This window comes from Citrus sinensis, chromosome 1, assembly GCF_022201045.2.
Source record: "Citrus sinensis cultivar Valencia sweet orange chromosome 1, DVS_A1.0, whole genome shotgun sequence".
NCBI lineage: Eukaryota > Viridiplantae > Streptophyta > Magnoliopsida > Sapindales > Rutaceae > Citrus > Citrus sinensis.
Window position 1 is genome coordinate 14443666 of NC_068556.1, and position 12054 is coordinate 14455719.

The 12054-nt window shown below is 31.1% G+C and overlaps 1 long non-coding RNA gene across 1 annotated transcript; it reads right to left on the reverse strand.

Moving 5' to 3' along the window:
• Positions 1-818: 818 nt before the first annotated feature.
• LOC127903790 (uncharacterized) lies at positions 819-1656 on the reverse strand. The gene is made up of 3 exons (XR_008056613.1): positions 1445-1656; positions 1253-1350; positions 819-1103 (listed from the first exon to the last, which is right to left on the reverse strand). It is a non-coding gene; the product is annotated as an uncharacterized LOC127903790 (long non-coding RNA).
• Between the last annotated feature and the right edge of the window lie 10398 nt (positions 1657-12054).

A 12054-nucleotide genomic window follows, 5' to 3' on the forward strand; every position in this document is an offset into this window, starting at 1 on the left:
AGATGAAAATTCAATTAGAATACATTCACCACCTCCATCTATACGGAGCATTTTATTTTTCTTTTTTTCTTGATTCTCAACTTCAACTATAAAATGTTTAAAGAAATCAAAAGATTTATCTTTATTAGACATTAAATACACAAAAGTATATCTAGACAAGTCTTCAATAAAGGAGATAAAATAATTTTTTTGTCCTTTAGTTAAAACCATTAAATTCACAAATGTCACAATGAATTGATTCTAAAATTTGTCTATTTCTTTCAACTTTTGGAAAAAGTTTATTTGTTAATTTTACTTGTAGGCATATGTCACCACTACAAGAAAATAGACAATAGATGACGGGAAACAACTGTCATAAAAAGGGGTACATGACAAACAGTTCATCTGTCATCTATATCATTGTTATTAATTTATGACTGCATATTTTCTGTCATGAATTCACGATGGTATCTCACAGTCATATTGGTCACACAATAGTTTAATGTGAAAAATTAATTAAATTGAAATTTGAATTTATTTAAATTTTCATGCCATATTTTTAAAATTTTGGTTGGAAATTATATTATCATTTGTAAATTTATTATTCATTTTTAGCGGGAAATTGTTTATGATAGACTTTATGATGAGTGTTTCCTGCCATAAAGTTATTTTTTAAAAAACAATTATGATTATAATTTATTTTTGAATTCCTGTTTACAAATTTAATTAATTAATGAAAATGAGTATCATGAAAAAAAAAGCTAAAAGTAATTAATATTAATTAACACCCATTCATTCCAACAAGTTAATTTCAAAATAAATACATCTACTATCTAATATTGTCATCACTATCAATACATATATAATCAACATCCCAAATTAAAAAAAAAAACATTCATCTAATTAAACTTCAAGAAAAGCAACTCAAATTCCAGCCACCAAGCCAACAAAACTTCCAACAACAATACATCTTCTAGCGGCAATAGTCCAATAGCCACTTACCCAACAACACTCCAACACACATTCAGTAGCAACCCACCATCTTCCAACCCAACATCTTTCTACACCATTGGTATACCAGCAACATACCCAGCAACCCTCCAACTCAAACCCGGCAAACTAATCTATTCGAAATCAATCAAAATACTCAATGTTATCGAATGCACAACATGTACACTACAATAATTAACTGTAACCATTATAATTTGACACTATAGCTTTAATTTCAACAAATGTTTACAACTAATATTTATAGCTTCATACTTATACTAACCATTTTGCTGATGCAACAAGGGTGTCGAAAAAATGGTTAGCCCACTCCAAACGAACCTCATCTAATTCATCTTGAGTTTATACTTTCTTTCTATTAAACTGTTAATCACAAAATTATTAAGAGGTCAAACTTCAAAAATAATGTCACATATATGGAATAAAAGAAAGTTAAGAAATCTTATCTTCAACTTACATTGTTCATTAGCAAACTAACATCTGCTATTATTTCCTTCATCCTGTTTCCAATCTTGCAAACGAAGCAGTGGATAAACTAACATCATTGCTTACTGGAAATATCACGTGAGGGCTGCTTGATATGTCTTCTAATTGTTCTGACATTATACACTTTTTAGGGATGAAGTATTTAATCTACTCTTGTGTTGAAGAAAAGTTTTTTTTTTCCAATACCGTGATTCATAGAAGATATAAAAGAGAAAGAGGGCACAACAATTAAAAAGAGAAAGGGAGAATACATTAAATGAGAGAGAGGGAAGGGCAATTATTTATTATTGCAAGGGACCCACTGCATTAATTTATTAATTTTATAGAATTAAAAAAGGCATGTCATATTTAATCTCAACCCTAAATTATTTCTAATCTAATGGTCATAAAATTGTGTCTAAACTTGTGTTTAAAATTGTGTTTCTTGAACCTACCTCTCTCTCTCTCTCTCTCTCTCTCTCTCTATATATATATATATATATATAATATGCAGCAATATATATAAATATGTTGTGGCCACAAAGCCAGCTTGTGCAAGTTGGCCCTTGTTTTAAACATTGTACTTGACTTGTATAGTTATATTAATTGAAATAATTAGCCAACCAAAAAAGAAATACATACAGAGACAAAAACAACTTAAATACCTTTAATTTTATTAACTAACCTTATGTGCATCTCTTTCACTGTCTTTATTTTTAGTTGACTTCACCGGAATGGTAGCAGTAGTATTTGCTGGTGGCTTGCCTAAATTATCTACCATCTGTGAAGATTAATTATATGAAATAGTAAGTATATAAAACTAGATTGAATAGTGAATATACAAGGCTAGGAAAAATACAACCATTTATTATGAATAAACTAACCTTATGTGCATCTCCTTCATTGTCATTTTCACTGTCATCATTTTTGGCTGACTTCATTAGAATGGTAGCAATTGTGTTTTTTGGTGTCTCTTCTTTCTTCCGAACTTCTTCCTTTTTTCTCATTGTTGATACTTTAGGACGTTCACCCCTTTGACCAGACATCCATTTTCTCTTTTTCACAGCTGACTTCTCTAAATTATCCAGCTCATGTCAGCATTAACGATAAATAGTAAGTAAATTAAACTCTAATGAATGGAAGATATACAAGGAAAAATACTTAAATCAGGAAAAATTTGGGTAACACAGATAACTAAAGTAACCTTATGTACATCTCCCCCACTGTCTTCATCATTGACCATATTATGTAGGAAAGTGGAACTTCCAACATCTGAATGGCGAGGTGTCCTCTTCAATTCTTTGCAAATTTCTCGCAATTGGTCATCTACTGATTTTTTCCAAGCATCCAGTTCCCTCTCTCTCTCACTTTGGATGGGTCCACGTAGGCAGTGAAAGTACATAGAAGCATATATAAATTTGCCCAAGCCTTGCATATGACCAATTCGAGGAAGCTTTCCTAATGCTTGGGCAAGTAAGTCATTTCTTGTATCCAATTTGAAGAAGTCTTTTTTGTCCTCCTTCTCTAGCATTTCCTAATAGCCCACCATAAAGAAACTAATATTATTAAATGAGCATAGATCTAATATCATAACAATGTTTGTTCTAGTTAAACTTGATTACCATTTTCTTAATGATTTGTTCGGTTTCAAAGTTGTATCCTCTATTCTTTAACATCCGAGCTCTCTTCCATAGTTCACTCCTGTCAATTAAGTTTTTAGAAAGACCCGATTCTGTACACTAGTTCGACAAAAAAATTAGATTAGTTAACTGTTAAAAAATTTAATAGTTAACTAAACCTTCAATAAATATTTAACAGAGTAAAAAATTTAATAGTTAACTGACACACACACACACACTTACAATTTCTTTCATTAATCCAACGTATCCTTTTCGACTAAGGTGGTGATTACACTTGTTCAAAGCTCTCATGTTCTTATTGACACGACTGATTTTCTACATAATTGGGAAACTTTGTTATAACACAAGGTAAATATAATGTAACTACTAACATATTACTTGTCCTAACTTTAAAACACTTACTTTAAAAGATTTCGACAAACGTTGGTCGACAAACTTTATACAAACATGATGCTTTATTTGAGGGTACTCAATTGGGGGTGCATACAATTTCTTTTTATCATTTCTGAACTTCCAAATATAGTTTTTAGCCAGCACATAGTTGAAATTCTGAAATATTGTTCCAATTGATTGTATCACCTACTTCCTACTTCTAAGATGAACAATGAAACGACCTTAGATATAGAAGAAGATTGTTTAAGTGATAGTTAATAAAAATCCAAATTATATAACTAATAATTAAAAATGATAGGAAAAGGTTTAAGTAGAATGCATTGGATTTTTAAGAATTACCATAATAGATTTCCACAAACGCTCATTTGTCTCTAGCGGAACCTTACGCGAATCGAAATAAAGAATTGAAACTAACATACGAGCTAATACCCCAAGAAAAAAAGCCAACTCAGTGGCTCTATCACCTGCTGGAACACTCATTTTATTGTATTGTACCACAATCTTTCCCTTCTTTGTTTTAAGTCTTTGTTTTTGCCTAGCTCCTATATTCACACCTCTCCTAGAGTTACTGCTTTTAGGAACATCAACATCAAGATAATGAAATTAACACTATCTCTCTCAGTACTATCCAAATCACCTCTATCTAAATCAACACCATCATTATCACCTCCATCAAACTCAGCACCATCAAAATCAGCCTCATCTTCTGCATCTTCTAAATCAGCATTGTCGGCAAATAAGTCGTGGTAATCATCTTCCAAATAAGCGTTCTGATTAGAAGCAACATCAGCCACTATGTTTTCCCTTAGCCATATTACTGCACCTGAAATAAGTAAATTAAATTGTATTAGTTAAATGATAATATGAAGCTACATAACAAGTAATCAGCTAGAAGAATAAAAAGTTAATATATAATTCATTATCATATTAATTGTAACTTAGAAGTGAATAGTTAAATAAATATTTACTGCCAAAAAGTTAATCAATTAGTAACCCAAATTCCCTCTTTCCTATTTCGTGCATAGTTTCTCGATCGCCATTTATGGAATGTAACAAATCATTAGTTGGAAATTCTTTGGTGAAGGGAGGATATTCTGTTACATTATTAACCTCATCTTTATTTATTTGATTAAGATTACTTCTAGTAGGCATATGACATACAATAAACCACTTTGTTTGAATCTGATCGTTTACATAAAATACTTGTTTGACTTGAGAAGCCAATATAAATGGATAAGATTTATATCCTAATCGGTTTAAATCTACTAAGATGAATCCAAGCTCATCTTTCTTAACGCAACTACTTTGAACCCAATCACACTTCAACACAGAGACTTTCAACAAATGATAGTCAAGTACCCAAATCTCATCTATAACTCAATAATATATCATATCACATATTTCAGAATCACCTACACTAACTCCACTATTTTAAGTTAATCGATTTGAGTCTCGATCTCGTGTAACAAAATGGAAACCATTAATGTCATAACCATTATGTTTAGTTACAAAAAGAAGAGGTCCGTGTGATAACCAATGCAAACTATCCGATACGTGATCACTCTTTTCAATCAAGTTATAAACCTAACAAGACAAGAAAGAAAAGTAAACATCTTTACTAAGTGAAAAAAAAAAGGTTGAGATTTCTTTGTGAAAATTAATTATATACATGCTTCAACTTTATCAGTTAGCCAATTGGCAAATGTACGGTTGTTTTCCACTTGCAACCATTTGTCATTTTGATGTGGATAACACGTTTTAAGTCACTGCATATGGTCACTAAAGATCTAGAACATGAAAAAATTAGATTGAAAATTATAGAAATAAATTATATAGATTTGACTAGAAGAAATTAACCAAATTACCTAATGTATAGTACCACGTCTTACATGTTATGCAAGATGTACAGGTGCGCTTGATCTAGTGAATGTGGAGGAATTTGTACCACTTTCCCACTAGGCAATGACTTATCTTTTGATAGGTTTTGCACATGTCCAGGTGGAACCCCAACTATACTCATGTTTGACATGTATTCTGCGCAAAATTCTAATGATTCTTCCGCAATATAACTCTCCATTATACAACCTTCAGGACAGTTGCAGTTCCGGACAAAATCTTTAAGAATTTTCATGTATCTCTCAAAAAGATACATCTACTGAAGGTAAACTAGGCAACATAGTCTAACTTCATTGACTAAATGAACAATCAAGTGTACCGTAATGTCAAAGAAAGAGGGAGGAAAGCATTTTTTAAACAAGCACAAAGTCACCGCATGCTCTACCTATAATTTATCCAATGTTGACACATCAACCACATTGGAACACAGCAAGTTAAAGAAGAAACACAACCTGTTCACAGCTTCTTTAATATGCTTTGGCAAGACACACCGAATGACAATAGGCAAAAGTTATTGCATAAGAACATAACAGTCATGTGACTTAAAGCCTTAAAGTTTAAAGTCTTTCATTGACACAAGATTTTTTATGTTTGAGGAATATCCAGCTGGAACCTTAATACTTTTTAAAGCTTTGCAGAACCTTATTTTTTCATCTCTAGTTAATGTGTAACAAGTAGTAAGAAGGAATGTGCACCTGTTCTTTTTTAAAGTTGGTGCATTCATCCATAATTTTCATTTCCACAAGATCATTCCTTGACTTAAGAACATTTTTGGTCTTTCCCGGAATATGGAACAGTGTTCCATAAATGCTCTCACACATTCTTTTCAATGTGCATAACATCTAATTGATGACGTACACGTAAATGCTTCCAATACTCTAAATTATAGAATATGGATTTTTTTCCACCAAATGCAGTCATCATTGTCAGAACTTTTGCATTTTTTAGAGATGTTCTTCCTCCATTTATAATCAATAGACTCAACCAGCTACAAAGCACCCTCCATATCCAACAGTTTTGGAGCAAACTCTTTCTTTATTGTGTTGTCAAAGGCTTTTTCTTGGTCTCGAAATTCATGACCATGAGGAAGCCAACGACGGTGACCGATATATGCATTTTTACCACTGTGTTTAAGTCTACATTTAGTAGTGTCTACTCCCCAATATGGAGAGCATTATATCTTTTAATAGTGCAACCAACTAGATTTTCGTATGCCGGAAAGTCATTTATAGTCCATAATAACACAGCGCGCAAATTAAAGAACTTCTTTTTGTAAGCATCATAACCCTTCACCCCAACTTCCCACAGTTTGTAAATCTCCTATCAAAGGTGCCAAGTACACATTGATGTCATTGCCTAGTTGTTGAGGACCAGAAATCAGTAGGGACAATATCATTAATTTCTGTTTCATACACAACCATGAAGGAAGATTGTACGTTATAAGAATAACTGGCCAACAACTATATGTACAACTAAGAGAGTTATGTGGATTTATGCCATCAGCCACTAACACAAGGCAGAGATTTTTAGGATCTAAGGAAAATGTAGGCTATTTTTTATCTACTAATTTCCATGATGGCAAGTCTGCCGGATGTCGGAGCTTACCATCATCGACTCTCTCATTTGCATGCCAAGTCAAGTCCTTGGCAATTTCTGAGGACTAAAACATGCGTTTAAATCTAGGTATGGGTGGAAAATACCATAAAACCTTCGTATGAACCCCTTCCCTATATTGGTCAACACTACCATCCTGTTTTTTATCTAGATAAACCATATTTAGGATAGTCAGACAACCCTTCATACTCTTTTTCTGTAAAGTATGCAATCATTTGGGCAAGCATGTATTTTCACATATTCTAAGTCTAAAGCGGACATTGTCTTTTTGGCCTCGTACATAAACACAAGAATTTCATTACTTTCAGGCAGCAACTTGGTTAGAAGACCTAATAACTCGGTAAAACTTCTGTCAGACCACCCAAATTTACCCTTTATATTAAATAAGCTAACCAGAGTGCCTAACTTTAGGGGTGGGCAAAAAAACCGCAGTGTTAAAAAAACTGAACCGAACCGATGGTTGTTTTCTAATTCGGTTCGGTTTTTATTTTAAAAAAAAACCGAATATACCGTTTGTAAAAAAAACCGAAATGTCGGTTCGGTATTCGGTTCACTTAGCTGAACCGAAAAATCGAACCGAAAAATCGAATTATTTTTTTATTTTATTCAAATTAAACATGTGTTATTTCTCTTTATAACATTATGATTATGTTTATATAGATGAAGTATTGGAGTTTGGTTATGTATTTTGAAATTTTAATATTTCATATTTTGGGAGTATCTTATTAATAGTTAGTAAGATATTAGTGATAAAATGTGTTTTGAATACTTTGTATTTATTGTTAATATTTGTAATAAAATTAGGATAAATTAATTGTTGAAAAAAATTATTACATTCATGAGGCCCAATGGGCTAAAAATTTAAAAATTCAAAATAGGCTCAATAGGCCCAGAACCGAAAAAACCGAACTGAACCGAACCGATCCGAAAAGAACCGTTTGAGTTCGGTTCTTATTGAGTTCGGTTCTTATTCGGTTCTTTTTATAAAATAACCGATTTAAATCGGTTCTACTTAATTTCGAACCGAACCGAACCGAACCGAATCGTGCCCACCCCTACCTAACTTAGTGAAATTTGTGCATCCTGGGTACAAAGGCTTCTCAAGCCTGTTCTAGAAGTTCTTTAAATGCTTTAGATACTCTTTTTCAACAAATCAAAATATAATTTTGCATAAGAAGCTAAATTAGGTTCTAAGTATAAATTTGTTGTAAAACCAGTACTGCTATTTCATCATTTCCTAATAACCCCATACTTCAATAAAAAAATTTATCCTAGATATGCAAAAGTATAAATTAACGCCACTTTAAATACCCTTCCTGCAACATAAACATAACAAAAATTTTTGACCCTACACATTATAGTAGTCACAACACATAATGCAAGTAAAGAGACACATTACAATAGTTACAACATAACATAAAAATCAAGCCTCATACAATTTCAAGTCATGCTATCATATAAAGAACCATAATATTAAATTACTTTCATGCAACTATAAATTAACTAACGAACTCAAAACTCTAAAAATAAAGAAGTGCAATTTATTTACCAAATCAAATTAATTCCTCTACAGCAAACTGTTCCAGCAAAAGAGATGCAACAAACTTTGCAACAAAAGAGGTGGCAGTAAACTGATCCAACAAAAACACAGAATCAACTATTACATAAGGAAAGATATCATTTTTCAACAAATTAAAATACAATTTTGCATCAGAAGCTAAATTAGGTTCTAAGTAAAAATTTGTTGCAGAAAAAGTACTGCTACTTCACTCATTTTCTAATAACCCCAAACTTCAATGAAAAATCAACCATAGATATGCAAATTTACCACAATAAGCAAATTATTTGGCTCTTGGTCCTGCCACTAGTAGTACTACTGTTGCTAAATAATTATCCCTTTTCTCTAATCCTTCATCTCCAAAATCTACTTCACTCATGCTCCTGCTACTGTTGTGCTTCTGCTACTGCTAACCCTAACAAACTAACATTCTTTACTCTCTTTCAACAAATTAACTAATCAATTTTTTAATTAATTTTTTTTCGTTAGATTATTTATAGAATTAATTGATTTAACTTAGATTTGTGCAAAATAAACAGCATGCAAAATGAAGACAAAATAAAAATCATACCAAGGGCTTTGAAAAAATGAAGGTGAGGAAAATAGCCAGATGAGGACAGAAAACGATGGCAAAGAAGACGATGGTGATACCACGGAAGCACCTTCATTTAGTCAATTTCACAATGCAATCGGTAACCAATATGTTAGGAAGACGGTGGCAAGATGACAACGGACGAGATTCCGGTAAGATGACGGCGAAAAGGAAGTTAGTATAAGAGATTAAGAGAAGTTAGAAACGAGGGTTTTAGCCTTAACCTACTCTCTGTATGTTTGTGAGTTGTATGTTGATACTTTAGAAAAAAATTAGGGATTGAAGAAGTGCAACTTAGCACTAAAACGGTGTGTTTCAAATTTTTAAATTTTATTTTGTAAAAAAAGGTTTTAAAATTTTAATATTTTATATTTATGTACAAAACATTGTTGTTCCAACTCAACTAAAACAACGACGTGTCTTCATTCAATAATTCATTATAGAATTTTCACGTTTAAATTTATATCACAAAGACATCATATATTCTTGACATAATCTTTTTCTATCACGAGTCCATCACAAATCAGTCATGAATACATGATAGACAAAAAACCTATCACAACTATATCATGCTTTTATGACCTATACCTTTTTTCTCAAAATCCATCACAAAGTGTCTGTCATTTAAGCTAGTTTTCTTGTAGTGCACATTTTTTCTTTCAATTTTATCATCATAAGAAATCAAACCATGCTTAAACATATTTTTTAAAGATCTAAATTTAAGTGTGGTAAACCACAATGCCATAAAGAGTTAGAACAGTCAATATTATAAGAAAAACAAAATTCTCTTTGTTGTTACTTAGTTTAAACATTCCATTCCAAGAGTAGCCCTTTCGGCCAAATACTCCATTCTTTGATAGTATTAATTTATTAGAATCAAGTACGAATTTAATGCTACTTTTACATAAAAGATTTGTAGATGCAAGATTTTTCTAATTTCTAGGATATGGAAAGCATGATAAGAATAAGTTTCTTCCCATTAATTTTTAACACTTCCTTTACCAAGAACATTTGCATTGCTATAATCTTCCATTAATCTAAGTAAATTAATATTATTATTTCATCAACAAATTGATAAATGTCACATCATTTGAAATAAAAAATTTAAAATGTGTAACATTACTCTTTTATAAATTGTGCTTCATCATTACAAACATAAATAATAACCTTGTAGTCATTACATACATAAATAGTCCCATAGTCAAGCAAGGGTGTCAAAAATACCAGCTCGACCTAAACCCTGACCGGACCCGAGCTTTTCCATCTCTAGTCAAGCTACCGATCAAAGGTCTTCGCTACTGGTGCCATATTTAATTCAACCATGCCTATTTGCATTTTAACAACTATTGCAACAAAGTCACCCTCCAATTTTTCAATCAAATCTGCATTGTTTGACTTTTCAATATTGTTATCTTTTTTCTCATTGTTTTTCTTAAATTTAAAATCTTTAATAAAATGGTCTTTCTTACCACAATTAAAACAATGTCCATTTTTGTATTTATTGTTGGAGTGGCTCTTTTCAAACTTCTTGTTATTATCAATTTTGAAATTTGCTCTTTTCAACATTATGCACACTAGAAGAATTTTGAAAAAATATTTTCTTATCCTGAATTCGGGTTTCTTCTTCTTGATAGGAACAAACTTAACTTTCTATTTTAAAGGTTGTTAATTTAAACTATTGATAATTATTTTGGTTATATTTTAGATAATTATGATATATTATTTTGGATATTACTATGTTTGAAGATATGTTATTTGAGATGTATTGCTATTTTAGATTATTAATGGTTATTTTGGCTATATTTTGGATAATTATGATTTGTTATTTTGAATATTATTGTGGTTGAAAGTATGTTATTCAAGATGTAGTGAAAGTATGTTATTCAATATGTATTTAAGCACAATTACAAAGATAGACACTAGGACAAGTAGGATATAATTAAGCTTTCATTAATGCATATTGGAAGGAGCTACATTCTAATAAACATAACTACATAGACACAAACCAAAAATATTAGAATATATTTAATCTTTCTTTCAATGAGCTTAAGCCTTTATTTTTCTTTTTCTTTTTTAATCTTCACCACATCATCAATAAGCTCCATATTTTAATTATATGGTATCTGATCACTAGGATTAGGTATATGAGAGTTTTAGTAATAAACCATTGTTATAACTTGCATTTTTTCAATCTACATGACCAAAATATTGCATTCGGATTATGAGGCGTACTAGAAACCAGAACACATGCATGCACACCACACCAACAATAATTTGGAATGCATTTAACTTTTCTATGTAACTGTCCACTAACTGAAGATTTTGAGTTCTAGCTTGATGCCATTTGCAAGTGAATGGTATAGTTGTGAGCTTCAATGTATAGATGAAGTGCTTGATTGATTATATGAGCAAGTTTGATAGATTATATGAGCCGGTTTGACAGACTAAATGAATGTTATGGTTGTGAGCTTCAATTTAGTTGGTTCTTGAATTTATATAGTCCATGTTGTAATCGTTGTGTTCCTAATGGCTAAATATGAAATCTTTTTTTTTGTCATTTATTTAGGATAAAATTGTCATTCTATATTTGGGGTAGAAAAAATCATTTGACTAATATTTCATTAAATCTCTTTATGGTATTATGGCAAAAGTGGACTAATGAAAAATTTTGTAAACTTTAGGTGAATTTCTGCCAAAAAAAAATATTTGTATGTTTTTAAAAAAGTCTGAAATAATAAGTGGTCGGTAAATAATTATCATTTTTTGAAAATTAAAATAATACTGGAGTGACAATTTTGTAAATATTATCATGACAATTTAGTGAAACTGTAATAGTGATAGTTTTGTAAATACTCTTCTGGTACTTTTGTATAATTGAGAAAGTGGCAGTTTTGTAATAAAACTAAGTT